The sequence below is a fragment of the Hippocampus guttulatus genome, chromosome 20 (genome assembly GCF_054856545.1).
Source record: "Hippocampus guttulatus isolate MCC_2025c chromosome 20, RoL_Hgut_1.0, whole genome shotgun sequence".
Lineage (NCBI taxonomy): Eukaryota > Metazoa > Chordata > Actinopteri > Syngnathiformes > Syngnathidae > Hippocampus > Hippocampus guttulatus.
Genome location: NC_141280.1, coordinates 12176255 through 12195000, shown reverse-complemented (window position 1 = coordinate 12195000; position 18746 = coordinate 12176255). Strand labels below are relative to the sequence as shown.

The following is an 18746-nucleotide window of genomic DNA, read 5'->3' as shown; positions in this document are numbered from 1 at the left end:
TGCCTGTCAGCTATAAAGGGGACAATTTTCACTTCTTTTCTCGCTTACGGCCATACTACCCTGAGAACGCCCGATCTCGTCCGATCTCGGAAGCTAAGCAGGGTCGGGCCTGGTTAGTACTTGGATGGGAGACCGCCTGGGAATACCAGGTGCTGTAAGCTTTTGCACCCACGTGAACACTCTTTCACGTTATTTCGCGCTACCTTTTCTCCACTTTTTTCACCTCAGCCTTAACTGGGGGACCCTCAACGTTGAACTGATATTTTTAAATCTCTTATTGATGTGTTGCACCTCCGCTGGAAAAGCACACTTTTGCAACAGACATCAAGTACCGAGGAGCTGCGTGCTCGCAGCTGGCCGTATGCGAGCCTGACAGGCTGAGCGCTCAAACCACCACGGGAGCGGGCCCCTCCTTCGTGCACTCGCGAGGAGGTGAATAAATGAAAAAAATTCACCCCACTACTGCGCCCCCGACCCGGAAGTGCCCTGTCAGCTATAAAGGGGACAATTTTCACTTCTTTTCTCGCTTACGGCCATACTACCCTGAGAACGCCCGATCTCGTCCGATCTCGGAAGCTAAGCAGGGTCGGGCCTGGTTAGTACTTGGATGGGACACCGCCTGGGAATACCAGGTGCTGTAAGCTTTTGCACCCACGTGAACACTCTTTGACGTTATTTCGCGCTTCCTTTTCTCCACTTTTTCACCTCAGCCTTAACTGGGAGAGCCACAACGTTGAACTGACATTTTTAAATCTCTTATTGATGTGTCGCACCTCCGCTGGAAAAGCACACTTTTGCAACAGACATCAAGTACCGAGGAGCTGCGTGCTCGCAGCGGGCCGTATGCGAGCCTGACAGGCTGAGCGCTCAAACCACCACGGGAGCGGGCCCCTCCTTCGTGCACTCGGGAGGAGATGAATAAATGAAAAAAATTCACCCCACTACTCCACCCCCGACCCGGAAGTTCCTGTCGGCTATAAAGGGGACAATTTTCACTTCTTTTCTCGCTTACGACCATACTACCCCGAGAACGCCCGATCTCGTCCGATCTCGGAAGCTAAGCAGGGTCGGGCCTGGTTAGTACTTGGATGGGAGACCGCCTGGGAATACCAGGTGCTGTAAGCTTTTGCACCCACGTGAACACTCTTTGACGTTATTTCGCGCTTCCTTTTCTCCACTTTTTCACCTCAGCCTTAACTGGGAGAGCCACAACGTTGAACTGACATTTTTAAATCTCTTATTGATGTGTCGCACCTCCGCTGGAAAAGCACACTTTTGCAACAGACATCAAGTACCGAGGAGCTGCGTGCTCGCAGCGGACCGTATGCGAGCCTGACAGGCTGAGCGCTCAAACCACCACGGGAGCGGGCCCCTCCTTCGTGCACTCGGGAGGAGGTGAATAAATGAAAAAAATTCACCCCACCACTCCACCCCCGACCCGGAAGTGCCTGTCGGCTATAAAGGGGACAATTTTCACTTCTTTTCTCGCTTACGACCATACTACCCCGAGAACGCCCGATCTCGTCCGATCTCGGAAGCTAAGCAGGGTCGGGCCTGGTTAGTACTTGGATGGGAGACCGCCTGGGAATACCAGGTGCTGTAAGCTTTTGCACCCACGTGAACACTCTTTCACGTTATTTCGCGCTTCCTTTTCTCCACTTTTTCACCTCAGCCTTAACTGGGAGAGACACAACGTTGAACTGACATTTTTAAATTTCTTATTGATGTGTTGCACCTCCGCTGGAAAAGCACACTTTTGCAACAGACATCAAGTACCGAGGAGCTGCGTGCTCGCAGCGGGCCGTATGCGAGCCTGACAGGCTGAGCGCTCAAACCACCACGGGAGCGGGCCCCTCCTGCGTGCACTCGGGAGGAGGTGAATAAATGAAAAAAATTCAACCCACCACTCCACCCCCGACCCGGAAGTGCCTGTCAGCTATAAAGGGGACAATTTTCACAATTTTTCTCGCTTACGGCTATACTACCCTGAGAACGCCCGATCTCGTCCGATCTCGGAAGCTAAGCAGGGTCGGGCCTGGTTAGTACTTGGATGGGAGACCGCCTGGGAATACCAGTTGCTGTAAGCTTTTGCACCCACCTCCAATTCACAACACAAATCACTGCTCTTGCCTAATATTTTGGCTTTCATTTGTCATTCAACTTTCACTTATCCTGTGTTTTGAAATCGTTTCCTTCAAGTTGATTTGACAGATCAACGTCTCTTTGGAATAAAATAATGTCCAACAGAGAGAGCCGTCTGCACGCTGCTCGGTCATGATAGCACTTGGACAAGAAGCAGCTTGGGATTTCCGCCTGCTGGATGCTTTTGCACCTCCACTGGAAAAGCAAAATTTTGCAAAAGACATCAAGTACCGAGGAGCTGCGTGCTCGCAGCGGACCGTATGCGAGCCTGACAGGCTGAGCGCTCAAACCACCACGGGAGCGGGCCCCTCCTTCGTGCACTCGCGAGGAGGTGAATAAATGAAAAAAAATCACCCCACTACTCCGCCCCCGACCCGGAAGTGCCCTGTCAGCTATAAAAGGGACAATTTTCACTTCTTTTCTCGCTTACGGCCATACTACCCTGAGAACGCCCGATCTCGTCCGATCTCGGAAGCTAAGCTGGGTCGGGCCTGGTTAGTACTTGGATGGGAGACCGCCTGGGAATACCAGGTGCTGTAAGCTTTTGCACCCACGTGAACACTCTTTCACGTTATTTCGCGCTACCTTTTCTCCACTTTTTTCACCTCAGCCTTAACTGGGGGACCCACAACGTTGAACTGACATTTTTAAATCTCTTATTGATGTGTTGCACCTCCGCTGGAAAAGCACACTTTTGCAACAGACATCAAGTACCGAGGAGCTGCGTGCTTGCAGCGGGCCGTATGCGAGCCTGACAGGCTGAGCGCTCAAACCACCACGGGAGCGGGCCCCTCCTGCGTGCACTCGCGAGGAGGTGAATAAATGAAAAAAATTCACCCCACTACTGCGCCCCCGACCCGGAAGTGCCCTGTCAGCTATAAAGGGGACAATTTTCACTTCTTTTCTCGCTTACGGCCATACTACCCTGAGAACGCCCGATCTCGGAAGCTAAGCAGGGTCGGGCCTGGTTAGTACTTGGATGGGAGACCGCCTTGGAATACCAGGTGCTGTAAGCTTTTGCACCCACCTCCAATTCACAACACAAATCACTGCTCTTGCCTAAAATTTTGGCTTTCATTTGTCATTCAACTTTCACTTATCCTGTGTTTTGAAATCGTTTCCTTCAAGTTGATTTGACAGATCAACGTCTCTTTGGAATAAAATAATGTCCAACAGAGAGAGCCGTCTGCACGCTGCTCGGTCATGATAGCACTTGGACAAGAAGCAGCTTGGGATTTCCGCCTGCTGGATGCTTTTGCACCTCCACTGGAAAAGCAAAATTTTGCAACAGACATCAAGTACCGAGGAGCTGCGTGCTCGCAGCGGACCGTATGCGAGCCTGGCAGGCTGAGCGCTCAAACCACCACGGGAGCGGGCCCCTCCTTCGTGCACTCGCGAGGAGGTGAATAAATGAAAAAAAATCACCCCACTACTCCGCCCCCGACCCGGAAGTGCCCTGTCAGCTATAAAAGGGACAATTTTCACTTCTTTTCTCGCTTACGGCCATACTACCCTGAGAACGCCCGATCTCGTCCGATCTCGGAAGCTAAGCAGGGTCGGGCCTGGTTAGTACTTGGATGGGAGACCGCCTTGGAATACCAGGTGCTGTAAGCTTTTGCACCCACCTCCAATTCACAACACAAATCACTGCTCTTGCCTAAAATTTTGGCTTTCATTTGTCATTCAACTTTCACTTATCCTGTGTTTTGAAATCGTTTCCTTCAAGTTGATTTGACAGATCAACGTCTCTTTGGAATAAAATAATGTCCAACAGAGAGAGCCGTCTGCACGCTGCTCGGTCATGATAGCACTTGGACAAGAAGCAGCTTGGGATTTCCGCCTGCTGGATGCTTTTGCACCTCCACTGGAAAAGCAAAATTTTGCAACAGACATCAAGTACCGAGGAGCTGCGTGCTCGCAGCGGACCGTATGCGAGCCTGACAGGCTGAGCGCTCAAACCACCACGGGAGCGGGCCCCTCCTTCGTGCACTCGCGAGGAGGTGAATAAATGAAAAAAAATCACCCCACTACTCCGCCCCCGACCCGGAAGTGCCCTGTCAGCTATAAAAGGGACAATTTTCACTTCTTTTCTCGCTTACGGCCATACTACCCTGAGAACGCCCGATCTCGTCCGATCTCGGAAGCTAAGCTGGGTCGGGCCTGGTTAGTACTTGGATGGGAGACCGCCTGGGAATACCAGGTGCTGTAAGCTTTTGCACCCACGTGAACACTCTTTCACGTTATTTTGCGCTACCTTTTCTCCACTTTTTTCACCTCAGCCTTAACTGGGGGACCCACAACGTTGAACTGACATTTTTAAATCTCTTATTGATGTGTTGCACCTCCGCTGGAAAAGCACACTTTTGCAACAGACATCAAGTACCGAGGAGCTGCGTGCTCGCAGCGGGCCGTATGCGAGCCTGACAGGCTGAGCGCTCAAACCACCACGGGAGCGGGCCCCTCCTGCGTGCACTCGCGAGGAGGTGAATAAATGAAAAAAATTCACCCCACTACTGCGCCCCCGACCCGGAAGTGCCCTGTCAGCTATAAAGGGGACAATTTTCACTTCTTTTCTCGCTTACGGCCATACTACCCTGAGAACGCCCGATCTCGTCCGATCTCGGAAGCTAAGCAGGGTCGGGCCTGGTTAGTACTTGGATGGGAGACCGCCTTGGAATACCAGGTGCTGTAAGCTTTTGCACCCACCTCCAATTCACAACACAAATCACTGCTCTTGCCTAAAATTTTGGCTTTCATTTGTCATTCAACTTTCACTTATCCTGTGTTTTGAAATCGTTTCCTTCAAGTTGATTTGACAGATCAACGTCTCTTTGGAATAAAATAATGTCCAACAGAGAGAGCCGTCTGCACGCTGCTCGGTCATGATAGCACTTGGACAAGAAGCAGCTTGGGATTTCCGCCTGCTGGATGCTTTTGCACCTCCACTGGAAAAGCAAAATTTTGCAACAGACATCAAGTACCGAGGAGCTGCGTGCTCGCAGCGGACCGTATGCGAGCCTGACAGGCTGAGCGCTCAAACCACCACGGGAGCGGGCCCCTCCTTCGTGCACTCGCGAGGAGGTGAATAAATGAAAAAAAATCACCCCACTACTCCGCCCCCGACCCGGAAGTGCCCTGTCAGCTATAAAAGGGACAATTTTCACTTCTTTTCTCGCTTACGGCCATACTACCCTGAGAACGCCCGATCTCGTCCGATCTCGGAAGCTAAGCTGGGTCGGGCCTGGTTAGTACTTGGATGGGAGACCGCCTGGGAATACCAGGTGCTGTAAGCTTTTGCACCCACGTGAACACTCTTTCACGTTATTTCGCGCTACCTTTTCTCCACTTTTTTCACCTCAGCCTTAACTGGGGGACCCACAACGTTGAACTGACATTTTTAAATCTCTTATTGATGTGTTGCACCTCCGCTGGAAAAGCACACTTTTGCAACAGACATCAAGTACCGAGGAGCTGCGTGCTCGCAGCAGGCCGTATGCGAGCCTGACAGGCTGAGCGCTCAAACCACCACGGGAGCGGGCCCCTCCTGCGTGCACTCGCGAGGAGGTGAATAAATGAAAAAAAATCACCCCACTACTGCGCCCCCGACCCGGAAGTGCCCTGTCAGCTATAAAGGGGACAATTTTCACTTCTTTTCTCGCATACGGCCATACTACCCTGAGAACGCCCGATCTCGTCCGATCTCGGAAGCTAAGCAGGGTCGGGCCTGGTTAGTACTTGGATGGGAGACCGCCTGGGAATACCAGTTGCTGTAAGCTTTTGCACCCACGTGAACACTCTTTCACGTTATTTCGCGCTTCCTTTTCTCCACTTTTTCACCTCAGCCTTAACTGGGAGAGCCACAACGTTCAACTGACATTTTTAAATCTCTTATTGATGTGTCGCACCTCCGCTGGAAAAGCACACTTTTGCAACAGACATCAAGTACCGAGGAGCTGCGTGCTCGCAGCGGACCGTATGCGAGCCTGACAGGCTGAGCGCTCAAACCACCACGGGAGCGGGCCCCTCCTTCGTGCACCCGCGAGGAGGTGAATAAATGAAAAAAATTCACCCCACTACTCCGCCCCCGACCCGGAAGTGCCCTGTCTGCTATAAAGGGGACCATTTTCACGTTTTCCCTCGCTTACGGCCATACTACCCTGAGAACGCCAGATCTCGGAAGCTAAGCAGGGTCGGGCCTGGTTAGTACTTGGATGGGAGACCGCCTGGGAATACCAGGTGCTGTAAGCTTTTGCACCCACGTGAACACTCTTTCACGTTATTTCGCGCTACCTTTTCTCCACTTTTTTCACCTCAGCCTTAACTGGGGGACCCTCAACGTTGAACTGATATTTTTAAATCTCTTATTGATGTGTTGCACCTCCGCTGGAAAAGCACACTTTTGCAACAGACATCAAGTACCGAGGAGCTGCGTGCTCGCAGCTGGCCGTATGCGAGCCTGACAGGCTGAGCGCTCAAACCACCACGGGAGCGGGCCCCTCCTTCGTGCACTCGCGAGGAGGTGAATAAATGAAAAAAATTCACCCCACTACTGCGCCCCCGACCCGGAAGTGCCCTGTCAGCTATAAAGGGGACAATTTTCACTTCTTTTCTCGCTTACGGCCATACTACCCTGAGAACGCCCGATCTCGTCCGATCTCGGAAGCTAAGCAGGGTCGGGCCTGGTTAGTACTTGGATGGGAGACCGCCTGGGAATACCAAGTGCTGTAAGCTTTTGCACCCACGTGAACACTCTTTCACGTTATTTCGCGCTACCTTTTCTCCACTTTTTTCACCTCAGCCTTAACTGGGGGACCCACAACGTTGAACTGATATTTTTAAATTTCTTATTGATGTGTTGCACCTCCGCTGGAAAAGCACACTTTTGCAACAGACATCAAGTACCGAGGAGCTGCGTGCTCGCAGCGGACCGTATGCAAGCCTGACAGGCTGAGCGCTCAAACAACCACGGGAGCGGGCCCCTCCTTCGTGCACTCGGGAGGAGGTGAATAAATGAAAAAAATTCACCCCACCACTCCGCCCCCGACCCGGAAGTGCCCTGTCAGCTATAAAGGGGACGATTTTCACTTCTTTTCTCGCTTACGGCCATACTACCCTGAGAACGCCCGATCTCGTCCGATCTCGGAAGCTAAGCAGGGTCGGGCCTGGTTAGTACTTGGATGGGAGACCGCCTGGGAATACCAGGTGCTGTAAGCTTTTGCACCCACCTCCAATTCACAACACAAATCACTGCTCTTGCCTAAAATTTTGGCTTTCATTTGTCATTCAACTTTCACCTATCCTGTGTTTTGAAATCGTTTCCTTCAAGTTGATTTGACAGATCAACGTCTCTTTGGAATAAAATAATGTCCAACAGAGGGAGCCGTCTGCACGCTGCTCGGTCATGATAGCACTTGGACAAGAAGCAGCTTGGGATTTCCGCCTGCTGGATGCTTTTGCACCTCCACTGGAAAAGCAAAATTTTGCAAAAGACATCAAGTACCGAGGAGCTGCGTGCTCGCAGCGGACCGTATGCGAGCCTGACAGGCTGAGCGCTCAAACCACCACGGGAGCGGGCCCCTCCTTCGTGCACTCGGGAGGAGGTGAATAAATGAAAAAAATTCACCCCACCACTCCACCCCCAACCCGGAAGTGCCTGTCAGCTATAAAGGGGACAATTTTCACTTCTTTTCTCGCTTACGGCCATACTACCCTGAGAACGCCCGATCTCGTCCGATCTCGGAAGCTAAGCAGGGTCGGGCCTGGTTAGTACTTGGATGGGAGACCGCCTGGGAATACCAGGTGCTGTAAGCTTTTGCACCCACCTCCAATTCACAACACAAATCACTGCTCTTGCCTAAAATTTTGGCTTTCATTTGTCATTCAACTTTCACCTATCCTGTGTTTTGAAATCGTTTCCTTCAAGTTGATTTGACAGATCAACGTCTCTTTGGAATAAAATAATGTCCAACAGAGGGAGCCGTCTGCACGCTGCTCGGTCATGATAGCACTTGGACAAGAAGCAGCTTGGGATTTCCGCCTGCTGGATGCTTTTGCACCTCCACTGGAAAAGCAAAATTTTGCAAAAGACATCAAGTACCGAGGAGCTGCGTGCTCGCAGCGGACCGTATGCGAGCCTGACAGGCTGAGCGCTCAAACCACCACGGGAGCGGGCCCCTCCTTCGTGCACTCGGGAGGAGGTGAATAAATGAAAAAAATTCACCCCACCAGTCCACCCCCGACCCGGAAGTGCCTGTCGGCTATAAAGGGGACAATTTTCACTTCTTTTCTCGCTTACGACCATACTACCCCGAGAACGCCCGATCTCGTCCGATCTCGGAAGCTAAGCAGGGTCGGGCCTGGTTAGTACTTGGATGGGAGACCGCCTGGGAATACCAGGTGCTGTAAGCTTTTGCACCCACGTGAACACTCTTTCACATTATTTCGCGGTTCCTTTTCTCCACTTTTTCACCTCAGCCTTAACTGGGAGAGCCACAACGTTGAACTGACATTTTTAAATCTCTTATTGATGTGTCGCACCTCGGCTGGAAAAGCACACTTTTGCAACAGACATCAAGTACCGAGGAGCTGCTTGCTCGCAGCGGACCGTATGCGAGCCTGACAGGCTGAGCGCTCAAACCACCACGGGAGCGGGCCCCTCCTTCGTGCACTCGGGAGGAGGTGAATAAATGAAAAAAATTCACCCCACCAGTCCACCCCCGACCCGGAAGTGCCTGTCGGCTATAAAGGGGACAGTTTTCACTTCTTTTCTCGCTTACGACCATACTACCCCGAGAACGCCCGATCTCGTCCGATCTCGGAAGCTAAGCAGGGTCGGGCCTGGTTAGTACTTGGATGGGAGACCGCCTGGGAATACCAGGTGCTGTAAGCTTTTGCACCCACGTGAACACTCTTTCACATTATTTCGCGGTTCCTTTTCTCCACTTTTTCACCTCAGCCTTAACTGGGAGAGCCACAACGTTGAACTGACATTTTTAAATCTCTTATTGATGTGTCGCACCTCCGCTGGAAAAGCACACTTTTGCAACAGACATCAAGTACCGAGGAGCTGCGTGCTCGCAGCGGACCGTATGCGAGCCTGACAGGCTGAGCGCTCAAACCACCACGGGAGCGGGCCCCTCCTTCGTGCACTCGGGAGGAGTTGAATAAATGAAAAAAATTCACCCCACCAGTCCACCCCCGACCCGGAAGTGCCTGTCGGCTATAAAGGGGACAATTTTCACTTCTTTTCTCGCTTACGACCATACTACCCCGAGAACGCCCGATCTCGTCCGATCTCGGAAGCTAAGCAGGGTCGGGCCTGGTTAGTACTTGGATGGGAGACCGCCTGGGAATACCAGGTGCTGTAAGCTTTTGCACCCACGTGAACACTCTTTCACGTTATTTCGCGCTTCCTTTTCTCCACTTTTTCACCTCAGCCTTAACTGGGAGAGACACAACGTTGAACTGATATTTTTAAATTTCTTATTGATGTGTTGCACCTCCGCTGGAAAAGCACACTTTTGCAACAGACATCAAGTACCGAGGAGCTGCGTGCTCGCAGCGGACCGTATGCGAGCCTGACAGGCTGAGCGCTCAAACAACCACGGGAGCGGGCCCCTCCTTCGTGCACTCGGGAGGAGGTGAATAAATGAAAAAAATTCACCCCACCACTCCGCCCCCGACCCGGAAGTGCCCTGTCAGCTATAAAGGGGACGATTTTCACTTCTTTTCTCGCTTACGGCCATACTACCCTGAGAACGCCCGATCTCGTCCGATCTCGGAAGCTAAGCAGGGTCTGGCCTGGTTAGTACTTGGATGGGAGACCGCCTGGGAATACCAGGTGCTGTAAGCTTTTGCACCCACGTGAACACTCTTTCACGTTATTTCGCGCTTCCTTTTCTCCACTTTTTCACCTCAGCCTTAACTGGGAGAGACACAACGTTGAACTGACATTTTTAAATCTCTTATTGATGTGTTGCACCTCGGCTGGAAAAGCACACTTTTGCAACAGACATCAAGTACCGAGGAGCTGCGTGCTCGCAGCGGACCGTATGCGAGCCTGACAGGCTGAGCGCTCAAACCACCACGGGAGCGGGCCCCTCCTTCGTGCACTCGGGAGGAGGTGAATAAATGAAAAAAATTCACCCCACCAGTCCACCCCCGACCCGGAAGTGCCTGTCGGCTATAAAGGGGACAGTTTTCACTTCTTTTCTCCCTTACGACCATACTACCCCGAGAACGCCCGATCTCGTCCGATCTCGGAAGCTAAGCAGGGTCGGGCCTGGTTAGTACTTGGATGGGAGACCGCCTGGGAATACCAGGTGCTGTAAGCTTTTGCACCCACGTGAACACTCTTTCACATTATTTCGCGGTTCCTTTTCTCCACTTTTTCACCTCAGCCTTAACTGGGAGAGCCACAACGTTGAACTGACATTTTTAAATCTCTTATTGATGTGTCGCACCTCCGCTGGAAAAGCACACTTTTGCAACAGACATCAAGTACCGAGGAGCTGCGTGCTCGCAGCGGACCGTATGCGAGCCTGACAGGCTGAGCGCTCAAACCACCACGGGAGCGGGCCCCTCCTTCGTGCACTCGGGAGGAGGTGAATAAATGAAAAAAATTCACCCCACCAGTCCACCCCCGACCCGGAAGTGCCTGTCGGCTATAAAGGGGACAATTTTCACTTCTTTTCTCGCTTACGACCATACTACCCCGAGAACGCCCGATCTCGTCCGATCTCGGAAGCTAAGCAGGGTCGGGCCTGGTTAGTACTTGGATGGGAGACCGCCTGGGAATACCAGGTGCTGTAAGCTTTTGCACCCACGTGAACACTCTTTCACGTTATTTCGCGCTTCCTTTTCTCCACTTTTTCACCTCAGCCTTAACTGGGAGAGACACAACGTTGAACTGATATTTTTAAATTTCTTATTGATGTGTTGCACCTCCGCTGGAAAAGCACACTTTTGCAACAGACATCAAGTACCGAGGAGCTGCGTGCTCGCAGCGGACCGTATGCGAGCCTGACAGGCTGAGCGCTCAAACAACCACGGGAGCGGGCCCCTCCTTCGTGCACTCGGGAGGAGGTGAATAAATGAAAAAAATTCACCCCACCACTCCGCCCCCGACCCGGAAGTGCCCTGTCAGCTATAAAGGGGACGATTTTCACTTCTTTTCTCGCTTACGGCCATACTACCCTGAGAACGCCCGATCTCGTCCGATCTCGGAAGCTAAGCAGGGTCGGGCCTGGTTAGTACTTGGATGGGAGACCGCCTGGGAATACCAGGTGCTGTAAGCTTTTGCACCCACGTGAACACTCTTTCACGTTATTTCGCGCTTCCTTTTCTCCACTTTTTCACCTCAGCCTTAACTGGGAGAGACACAACGTTGAACTGACATTTTTAAATCTCTTATTGATGTGTTGCACCTCCGCTGGAAAAGCACACTTTTGCAACAGACATCAAGTACCGAGGAGCTGCGTGCTCGCAGCGGACCGTATGCGAGCCTGACAGGCTGAGCGCTCAAACCACCACGGGAGCGGGCCCCTCCTTCGTGCACTCGGGAGGAGGTGAATAAATGAAAAAAATTCACCCCACCACTCCACCCCCGACCCGGAAGTGCCTGTCGGCTATAAAGGGGAGAATTTTCACTTCTTTTCTCGCTTACGACCATACTACCCCGAGAACGCCCGATCTCGTCCAATCTCGGAAGCTAAGCAGGGTCGGGCCTGGTTAGTACTTGGATGGGAGACCGCCTGGGAATACCAGGTGCTGTAAGCTTTTGCACCCACGTGAACACTCTTTCACGTTATTTCGCGCTTCCTTTTCTCCACTTTTTCACCTCAGCCTTAACTGGGAGAGACACAACGTTGAACTGACATTTTTAAATTTCTTATTGATCTGTTGCACCTCCGCTGGAAAAGCACACTTTTGCAACAGACATCAAGTACCGAGGAGCTGCGTGCTCGCAGCGGGCCGTATGCGAGCCTGACAGGCTGAGCGCTCAAACCACCACGGGAGCGGGCCCCTCCTTCGTGCACTCGCGAGGAGGTGAATAAATGAAAAAAAATCACCCCACTACTCCGCCCCCGACCCGGAAGTGCCCTGTCAGCTATAAAGGGGACAATTTTCACTTCTTTTCTCGCTTAAGGCCATACTACCCTGAGAATTCCCGATCTCGTCCGATCTCGGAAGCTAAGCAGGGTCGGGCCTGGTTAGTACTTGGATGGGAGACCGCCTGGGAATACCAGGTGCTGTAAGCTTTTGCACCCACGTAAACACTCTTTCACGTTATTTCGCGCTTCCTTTTCTCCACTTTTTCACCTCAGCCTTAACTGGGAGAGCCACAACGTTGAACTGACATTTTGAAATCTCTTATTGATGTGGTGCACCTCCGCTGGAAAAGCACACTTTTGCAACAGACATCAAGTACCGAGGAGCTGCGTGCTCGCAGCGGACCGTATGCGAGCCTGACAGGCTGAGCGCTCAAACCACCACGGGAGCGGGCCCCTCCTTCGTGCACTCGGGAGGAGGTGAATAAATGAAAAAAATTCACCCCACTACTGCGCCCCCGACCCGGAAGTGCCCTGTCAGCTATAAAGGGGACAATTTTCACTTCTTTTCTCGCTTACGGCCATACTACCCTGAGAACGCCCGATCTCGTCCGATCTCGGAAGCTAAGCAGGGTCGGGCCTGGTTAGTACTTGGATGGGAGACCGCCTGGGAATACCAAGTGCTGTAAGCTTTTGCACCCACGTGAACACTCTTTCACGTTATTTCGCGCTACCTTTTCTCCACTTTTTTCACCTCAGCCTTAACTGGGGGACCCACAACGTTGAACTGATATTTTTAAATTTCTTATTGATGTGTTGCACCTCCGCTGGAAAAGCACACTTTTGCAACAGACATCAAGTACCGAGGAGCTGCGTGCTCGCAGCGGACCGTATGCGAGCCTGACAGGCTGAGCGCTCAAACAACCACGGGAGCGGGCCCCTCCTTCGTGCACTCGGGAGGAGGTGAATAAATGAAAAAAATTCACCCCACCACTCCGCCCCCGACCCGGAAGTGCCCTGTCAGCTATAAAGGGGACGATTTTCACTTCTTTTCTCGCTTACGGCCATACTACCCTGAGAACGCCCGATCTCGTCCGATCTCGGAAGCTAAGCAGGGTCGGGCCTGGTTAGTACTTGGATGGGAGACCGCCTGGGAATACCAGGTGCTGTAAGCTTTTGCACCCACGTGAACACTCTTTCACGTTATTTCGCGCTTCCTTTTCTCCACTTTTTCACCTCAGCCTTAACTGGGAGAGACACAACGTTGAACTGACATTTTTAAATCTCTTATTGATGTGTTGCACCTCGGCTGGAAAAGCACACTTTTGCAACAGACATCAAGTACCGAGGAGCTGCGTGCTCGCAGCGGACCGTATGCGAGCCTGACAGGCTGAGCGCTCAAACCACCACGGGAGCGGGCCCCTCCTTCGTGCACTCGGGAGGAGGTGAATAAATGAAAAAAATTCACCCCACCAGTCCACCCCCGACCCGGAAGTGCCTGTCGGCTATAAAGGGGACAGTTTTCACTTCTTTTCTCCCTTACGACCATACTACCCCGAGAACGCCCGATCTCGTCCGATCTCGGAAGCTAAGCAGGGTCGGGCCTGGTTAGTACTTGGATGGGAGACCGCCTGGGAATACCAGGTGCTGTAAGCTTTTGCACCCACGTGAACACTCTTTCACATTATTTCGCGGTTCCTTTTCTCCACTTTTTCACCTCAGCCTTAACTGGGAGAGCCACAACGTTGAACTGACATTTTTAAATCTCTTATTGATGTGTCGCACCTCCGCTGGAAAAGCACACTTTTGCAACAGACATCAAGTACCGAGGAGCTGCGTGCTCGCAGCGGACCGTATGCGAGCCTGACAGGCTGAGCGCTCAAACCACCACGGGAGCGGGCCCCTCCTTCGTGCACTCGGGAGGAGGTGAATAAATGAAAAAAATTCACCCCACCAGTCCACCCCCGACCCGGAAGTGCCTGTCGGCTATAAAGGGGACAATTTTCACTTCTTTTCTCGCTTACGACCATACTACCCCGAGAACGCCCGATCTCGTCCGATCTCGGAAGCTAAGCAGGGTCGGGCCTGGTTAGTACTTGGATGGGAGACCGCCTGGGAATACCAGGTGCTGCAAGCTTTTGCACCCACGTGAACACTCTTTCACGTTATTTCGCGCTTCCTTTTCTCCACTTTTTCACCTCAGCCTTAACTGGGAGAGACACAACGTTGAACTGATATTTTTAAATTTCTTATTGATGTGTTGCACCTCCGCTGGAAAAGCACACTTTTGCAACAGACATCAAGTACCGAGGAGCTGCGTGCTCGCAGCGGACCGTATGCGAGCCTGACAGGCTGAGCGCTCAAACAACCACGGGAGCGGGCCCCTCCTTCGTGCACTCGGGAGGAGGTGAATAAATGAAAAAAATTCACCCCACCACTCCGCCCCCGACCCGGAAGTGCCCTGTCAGCTATAAAGGGGACGATTTTCACTTCTTTTCTCGCTTACGGCCATACTACCCTGAGAACGCCCGATCTCGTCCGATCTCGGAAGCTAAGCAGGGTCGGGCCTGGTTAGTACTTGGATGGGAGACCGCCTGGGAATACCAGGTGCTGTAAGCTTTTGCACCCACGTGAACACTCTTTCACGTTATTTCGCGCTTCCTTTTCTCCACTTTTTCACCTCAGCCTTAACTGGGAGAGACACAACGTTGAACTGACATTTTTAAATCTCTTATTGATGTGTTGCACCTCCGCTGGAAAAGCACACTTTTGCAACAGACATCAAGTACCGAGGAGCTGCGTGCTCGCAGCGGACCGTATGCGAGCCTGACAGGCTGAGCGCTCAAACCACCACGGGAGCGGGCCCCTCCTTCGTGCACTCGGGAGGAGGTGAATAAATGAAAAAAATTCACCCCACCACTCCACCCCCGACCCGGAAGTGCCTGTCGGCTATAAAGGGGAGAATTTTCACTTCTTTTCTCGCTTACGACCATACTACCCCGAGAACGCCCGATCTCGTCCAATCTCGGAAGCTAAGCAGGGTCGGGCCTGGTTAGTACTTGGATGGGAGACCGCCTGGGAATACCAGGTGCTGTAAGCTTTTGCACCCACGTGAACACTCTTTCACGTTATTTCGCGCTTCCTTTTCTCCACTTTTTCACCTCAGCCTTAACTGGGAGAGACACAACGTTGAACTGACATTTTTAAATTTCTTATTGATCTGTTGCACCTCCGCTGGAAAAGCACACTTTTGCAACAGACATCAAGTACCGAGGAGCTGCGTGCTCGCAGCGGGCCGTATGCGAGCCTGACAGGCTGAGCGCTCAAACCACCACGGGAGCGGGCCCCTCCTTCGTGCACTCGCGAGGAGGTGAATAAATGAAAAAAAATCACCCCACTACTCCGCCCCCGACCCGGAAGTGCCCTGTCAGCTATAAAGGGGACAATTTTCACTTCTTTTCTCGCTTAAGGCCATACTACCCTGAGAATTCCCGATCTCGTCCGATCTCGGAAGCTAAGCAGGGTCGGGCCTGGTTAGTACTTGGATGGGAGACCGCCTGGGAATACCAGGTGCTGTAAGCTTTTGCACCCACGTAAACACTCTTTCACGTTATTTCGCGCTTCCTTTTCTCCACTTTTTCACCTCAGCCTTAACTGGGAGAGCCACAACGTTGAACTGACATTTTGAAATCTCTTATTGATGTGGTGCACCTCCGCTGGAAAAGCACACTTTTGCAACAGACATCAAGTACCGAGGAGCTGCGTGCTCGCAGCGGGCCGTATGCGAGCCTGACAGGCTGAGCGCTCAAACCACCACGGGAGCGGGCCCCTCCTTCGTGCACTCGCGAGGAGGTGAAAAATGAAAAAAAATCACCCCACTACTCCGCCCCCGACCCGGAAGTGCCCTGTCAGCTATAAAAGGGACAATTTTCACTCTCGCTTACGGCCATACTACCCCGAGAACGCCCGATCTCGTCCGATCTCGGAAGCTAAGCAGGGTCGGGCCTGGTTAGTACTTGGATGGGAGACCGCCTGGGAATACCAGGTGCTGTAAGCTTTTGCACCCACGTGAACACTCTTTCACGTTATTTCGCGCTTCCTTTTCTCCACTTTTTCACCTCAGCCTTAACTGGGAGAGCCACAACGTTCAACTGACATTTTTAAATCTCTTATTGATGTGTCGCACCTCCGCTGGAAAAGCACACTTTTGCAACAGACATCAAGTACCGAGGAGCTGCGTGCTCGCAGCGGACCGTATGCGAGCCTGACAGGCTGAGCGCTCAAACCACCACGGGAGCGGGCCCCTCCTTCGTGCACTCGGGAGGAGGTGAATAAATGAAAAAAATTCACCCCACTACTGCGCCCCCGACCCGGAAGTGCCCTGTCAGCTATAAAGGGGACAATTTTCACTTCTTTTCTCGCTTACGGCCATACTACCCTGAGAACGCCCGATCTCGTCCGATCTCGGAAGCTAAGCAGGGTCGGGCCTGGTTAGTACTTGGATGGGAGACCGCCTGGGAATACCAAGTGCTGTAAGCTTTTGCACCCACGTGAACACTCTTTCACGTTATTTCGCGCTACCTTTTCTCCACTTTTTTCACCTCAGCCTTAACTGGGGGACCCACAACGTTGAACTGATATTTTTAAATTTCTTATTGATGTGTTGCACCTCCGCTGGAAAAGCACACTTTTGCAACAGACATCAAGTACCGAGGAGCTGCGTGCTCGCAGCGGACCGTATGCAAGCCTGACAGGCTGAGCGCTCAAACAACCACGGGAGCGGGCCCCTCCTTCGTGCACTCGGGAGGAGGTGAATAAATGAAAAAAATTCACCCCACCACTCCGCCCCCGACCCGGAAGTGCCCTGTCAGCTATAAAGGGGACGATTTTCACTTCTTTTCTCGCTTACGGCCATACTACCCTGAGAACGCCCGATCTCGGAAGCTAAGCAGGGTCGGGCCTGGTTAGTACTTGGATGGGAGACCGCCTGGGAATACCAGGTGCTGTAAGCTTTTGCACCCACCTCCAATTCACAACACAAATCACTGCTCTTGCCTAAAATTTTGGCTTTCATTTGTCATTCAACTTTCACCTATCCTGTGTTTTGAAATCGTTTCCTTCAAGTTGATTTGACAGATCAACGTCTCTTTGGAATAAAATAATGTCCAACAGAGGGAGCCGTCTGCACGCTGCTCGGTCATGATAGCACTTGGACAAGAAGCAGCTTGGGATTTCCGCCTGCTGGATGCTTTTGCACCTCCACTGGAAAAGCAAAATTTTGCAAAAGACATCAAGTACCGAGGAGCTGCGTGCTCGCAGCGGACCGTATGCGAGCCTGACAGGCTGAGCGCTCAAACCACCACGGGAGCGGGCCCCTCCTTCGTGCACTCGGGAGGAGGTGAATAAATGAAAAAAATTCACCCCACCACTCCACCCCCAACCCGGAAGTGCCTGTCAGCTATAAAGGGGACAATTTTCACTTCTTTTCTCGCTTACGGCCATACTACCCTGAGAACGCCCGATCTCGTCCGATCTCGGAAGCTAAGCAGGGTCGGGCCTGGTTAGTACTTGGATGGGAGACCGCCTGGGAATACCAGGTGCTGTAAGCTTTTGCACCCACCTCCAATTCACAACACAAATCACTGCTCTTGCCTAAAATTTTGGCTTTCATTTGTCATTCAACTTTCACCTATCCTGTGTTTTGAAATCGTTTCCTTCAAGTTGATTTGACAGATCAACGTCTCTTTGGAATAAAATAATGTCCAACAGAGGGAGCCGTCTGCACGCTGCTCGGTCATGATAGCACTTGGACAAGAAGCAGCTTGGGATTTCCGCCTGCTGGATGCTTTTGCACCTCCACTGGAAAAGCAAAATTTTGCAAAAGACATCAAGTACCGAGGAGCTGCGTGCTCGCAGCGGACCGTATGCGAGCCTGACAGGCTGAGCGCTCAAACCACCACGGGAGCGGGCCCCTCCTTCGTGCACTCGGGAGGAGGTGAATAAATGAAAAAAATTCACCCCACCACTCCACCCCCAACCCGGAAGTGCCTGTCAGCTATAAAGGGGACAATTTTCACTTCTTTTCTCGCTTACGGCCATACTACCCTGAGAACGCCCGATCTCGTCCGATCTCGGAAGCTAAGCAGGGTCGGGCCTGGTTAGTACTTGGATGGGAGACCGCCTGGGAATACCAGGTGCTGTAAGCTTTTGCACCCACCTCCAATTCACAACACAAATCACTGCTCTTGCCTAAAATTTTGGCTTTCATTTGTCATTCAACTTTCACCTATCCTGTGTTTTGAAATCGTTTCCTTCAAGTTGATTTGACAGATCAACGTCTCTTTGGAATAAAATAATGTCCAACAGAGGGAGCCGTCTGCACGCTGCTCGGTCATGATAGCACTTGGACAAGAAGCAGCTTGGGATTTCCGCCTGCTGGATGCTTTTGCACCTCCACTGGAAAAGCAAAATTTTGCAAAAGACATCAAGTACCGAGGAGCTGCGTGCTCGCAGCGGACCGTATGCGAGCCTGACAGGCTGAGCGCTCAAACCACC

The 18746-nt window shown here is 52.1% G+C and overlaps 32 non-coding genes and 5 pseudogenes across 32 annotated transcripts; all 37 read left to right on the top strand.

The window, feature by feature from the left end:
- Positions 1 to 42: 42 nt before the first annotated feature.
- On the top strand, positions 43 to 161 carry LOC147189300 (5S ribosomal RNA). Its single transcript, XR_015097829.1, has one exon. It is a non-coding gene; the product is annotated as a 5S ribosomal RNA (ribosomal RNA).
- Positions 162 to 525: 364 nt separating this feature from the next.
- Positions 526 to 644, top strand: LOC147189299 (5S ribosomal RNA). Its single transcript, XR_015097893.1, has one exon. It is a non-coding gene; the product is annotated as a 5S ribosomal RNA (ribosomal RNA).
- A 362-nt stretch (positions 645 to 1006) lies between these two features.
- On the top strand, positions 1007 to 1125 carry LOC147189298 (5S ribosomal RNA). The gene has a single exon (XR_015098395.1). It is a non-coding gene; the product is annotated as a 5S ribosomal RNA (ribosomal RNA).
- Positions 1126 to 1487: 362 nt separating this feature from the next.
- LOC147189297 (5S ribosomal RNA) lies at positions 1488 to 1606 on the top strand. Its single transcript, XR_015098394.1, has one exon. It is a non-coding gene; the product is annotated as a 5S ribosomal RNA (ribosomal RNA).
- A 362-nt stretch (positions 1607 to 1968) lies between these two features.
- On the top strand, positions 1969 to 2087 carry LOC147189296 (5S ribosomal RNA). The gene has a single exon (XR_015098299.1). It is a non-coding gene; the product is annotated as a 5S ribosomal RNA (ribosomal RNA).
- A 479-nt stretch (positions 2088 to 2566) lies between these two features.
- LOC147189295 (5S ribosomal RNA) lies at positions 2567 to 2685 on the top strand. The gene has a single exon (XR_015097982.1). It is a non-coding gene; the product is annotated as a 5S ribosomal RNA (ribosomal RNA).
- A 364-nt stretch (positions 2686 to 3049) lies between these two features.
- Positions 3050 to 3158, top strand: LOC147189294 (5S ribosomal RNA; annotated as a pseudogene).
- A 479-nt stretch (positions 3159 to 3637) lies between these two features.
- LOC147189293 (5S ribosomal RNA) lies at positions 3638 to 3756 on the top strand. Its single transcript, XR_015098041.1, has one exon. It is a non-coding gene; the product is annotated as a 5S ribosomal RNA (ribosomal RNA).
- Positions 3757 to 4235: 479 nt separating this feature from the next.
- Positions 4236 to 4354, top strand: LOC147189292 (5S ribosomal RNA). The gene has a single exon (XR_015097981.1). It is a non-coding gene; the product is annotated as a 5S ribosomal RNA (ribosomal RNA).
- Positions 4355 to 4718: 364 nt separating this feature from the next.
- Positions 4719 to 4837, top strand: LOC147189291 (5S ribosomal RNA). The gene has a single exon (XR_015098040.1). It is a non-coding gene; the product is annotated as a 5S ribosomal RNA (ribosomal RNA).
- Positions 4838 to 5316: 479 nt separating this feature from the next.
- LOC147189290 (5S ribosomal RNA) lies at positions 5317 to 5435 on the top strand. Its single transcript, XR_015097980.1, has one exon. It is a non-coding gene; the product is annotated as a 5S ribosomal RNA (ribosomal RNA).
- A 364-nt stretch (positions 5436 to 5799) lies between these two features.
- Positions 5800 to 5918, top strand: LOC147189289 (5S ribosomal RNA). Its single transcript, XR_015098426.1, has one exon. It is a non-coding gene; the product is annotated as a 5S ribosomal RNA (ribosomal RNA).
- A 363-nt stretch (positions 5919 to 6281) lies between these two features.
- LOC147189288 (5S ribosomal RNA) lies at positions 6282 to 6390 on the top strand (annotated as a pseudogene).
- A 364-nt stretch (positions 6391 to 6754) lies between these two features.
- LOC147189287 (5S ribosomal RNA) lies at positions 6755 to 6873 on the top strand. The gene has a single exon (XR_015098223.1). It is a non-coding gene; the product is annotated as a 5S ribosomal RNA (ribosomal RNA).
- Positions 6874 to 7237: 364 nt separating this feature from the next.
- On the top strand, positions 7238 to 7356 carry LOC147189286 (5S ribosomal RNA). Its single transcript, XR_015097828.1, has one exon. It is a non-coding gene; the product is annotated as a 5S ribosomal RNA (ribosomal RNA).
- A 478-nt stretch (positions 7357 to 7834) lies between these two features.
- LOC147189285 (5S ribosomal RNA) lies at positions 7835 to 7953 on the top strand. The gene has a single exon (XR_015097827.1). It is a non-coding gene; the product is annotated as a 5S ribosomal RNA (ribosomal RNA).
- Positions 7954 to 8431: 478 nt separating this feature from the next.
- On the top strand, positions 8432 to 8550 carry LOC147189284 (5S ribosomal RNA). Its single transcript, XR_015098393.1, has one exon. It is a non-coding gene; the product is annotated as a 5S ribosomal RNA (ribosomal RNA).
- A 362-nt stretch (positions 8551 to 8912) lies between these two features.
- Positions 8913 to 9031, top strand: LOC147189283 (5S ribosomal RNA). The gene has a single exon (XR_015098392.1). It is a non-coding gene; the product is annotated as a 5S ribosomal RNA (ribosomal RNA).
- Positions 9032 to 9393: 362 nt separating this feature from the next.
- On the top strand, positions 9394 to 9512 carry LOC147189282 (5S ribosomal RNA). Its single transcript, XR_015098391.1, has one exon. It is a non-coding gene; the product is annotated as a 5S ribosomal RNA (ribosomal RNA).
- A 363-nt stretch (positions 9513 to 9875) lies between these two features.
- On the top strand, positions 9876 to 9994 carry LOC147189281 (5S ribosomal RNA). The gene has a single exon (XR_015097925.1). It is a non-coding gene; the product is annotated as a 5S ribosomal RNA (ribosomal RNA).
- Positions 9995 to 10356: 362 nt separating this feature from the next.
- LOC147189280 (5S ribosomal RNA) lies at positions 10357 to 10475 on the top strand. The gene has a single exon (XR_015098467.1). It is a non-coding gene; the product is annotated as a 5S ribosomal RNA (ribosomal RNA).
- A 362-nt stretch (positions 10476 to 10837) lies between these two features.
- LOC147189279 (5S ribosomal RNA) lies at positions 10838 to 10956 on the top strand. The gene has a single exon (XR_015098390.1). It is a non-coding gene; the product is annotated as a 5S ribosomal RNA (ribosomal RNA).
- A 363-nt stretch (positions 10957 to 11319) lies between these two features.
- Positions 11320 to 11438, top strand: LOC147189278 (5S ribosomal RNA). Its single transcript, XR_015097826.1, has one exon. It is a non-coding gene; the product is annotated as a 5S ribosomal RNA (ribosomal RNA).
- A 362-nt stretch (positions 11439 to 11800) lies between these two features.
- On the top strand, positions 11801 to 11919 carry LOC147189277 (5S ribosomal RNA; annotated as a pseudogene).
- Positions 11920 to 12282: 363 nt separating this feature from the next.
- Positions 12283 to 12401, top strand: LOC147189276 (5S ribosomal RNA). Its single transcript, XR_015098423.1, has one exon. It is a non-coding gene; the product is annotated as a 5S ribosomal RNA (ribosomal RNA).
- Positions 12402 to 12764: 363 nt separating this feature from the next.
- LOC147189275 (5S ribosomal RNA) lies at positions 12765 to 12883 on the top strand. Its single transcript, XR_015098222.1, has one exon. It is a non-coding gene; the product is annotated as a 5S ribosomal RNA (ribosomal RNA).
- Positions 12884 to 13247: 364 nt separating this feature from the next.
- LOC147189274 (5S ribosomal RNA) lies at positions 13248 to 13366 on the top strand. Its single transcript, XR_015097825.1, has one exon. It is a non-coding gene; the product is annotated as a 5S ribosomal RNA (ribosomal RNA).
- Positions 13367 to 13728: 362 nt separating this feature from the next.
- Positions 13729 to 13847, top strand: LOC147189273 (5S ribosomal RNA). Its single transcript, XR_015098466.1, has one exon. It is a non-coding gene; the product is annotated as a 5S ribosomal RNA (ribosomal RNA).
- Positions 13848 to 14209: 362 nt separating this feature from the next.
- Positions 14210 to 14328, top strand: LOC147189272 (5S ribosomal RNA). The gene has a single exon (XR_015098471.1). It is a non-coding gene; the product is annotated as a 5S ribosomal RNA (ribosomal RNA).
- Positions 14329 to 14691: 363 nt separating this feature from the next.
- On the top strand, positions 14692 to 14810 carry LOC147189271 (5S ribosomal RNA). Its single transcript, XR_015097824.1, has one exon. It is a non-coding gene; the product is annotated as a 5S ribosomal RNA (ribosomal RNA).
- Positions 14811 to 15172: 362 nt separating this feature from the next.
- Positions 15173 to 15291, top strand: LOC147189270 (5S ribosomal RNA; annotated as a pseudogene).
- Positions 15292 to 15654: 363 nt separating this feature from the next.
- On the top strand, positions 15655 to 15773 carry LOC147189269 (5S ribosomal RNA). The gene has a single exon (XR_015098422.1). It is a non-coding gene; the product is annotated as a 5S ribosomal RNA (ribosomal RNA).
- A 356-nt stretch (positions 15774 to 16129) lies between these two features.
- LOC147189268 (5S ribosomal RNA) lies at positions 16130 to 16248 on the top strand. The gene has a single exon (XR_015098034.1). It is a non-coding gene; the product is annotated as a 5S ribosomal RNA (ribosomal RNA).
- A 363-nt stretch (positions 16249 to 16611) lies between these two features.
- LOC147189267 (5S ribosomal RNA) lies at positions 16612 to 16730 on the top strand. Its single transcript, XR_015098221.1, has one exon. It is a non-coding gene; the product is annotated as a 5S ribosomal RNA (ribosomal RNA).
- Positions 16731 to 17094: 364 nt separating this feature from the next.
- Positions 17095 to 17203, top strand: LOC147189266 (5S ribosomal RNA; annotated as a pseudogene).
- Positions 17204 to 17681: 478 nt separating this feature from the next.
- On the top strand, positions 17682 to 17800 carry LOC147189265 (5S ribosomal RNA). The gene has a single exon (XR_015097823.1). It is a non-coding gene; the product is annotated as a 5S ribosomal RNA (ribosomal RNA).
- Positions 17801 to 18278: 478 nt separating this feature from the next.
- On the top strand, positions 18279 to 18397 carry LOC147189264 (5S ribosomal RNA). Its single transcript, XR_015097822.1, has one exon. It is a non-coding gene; the product is annotated as a 5S ribosomal RNA (ribosomal RNA).
- Positions 18398 to 18746: the final 349 nt, after the last annotated feature.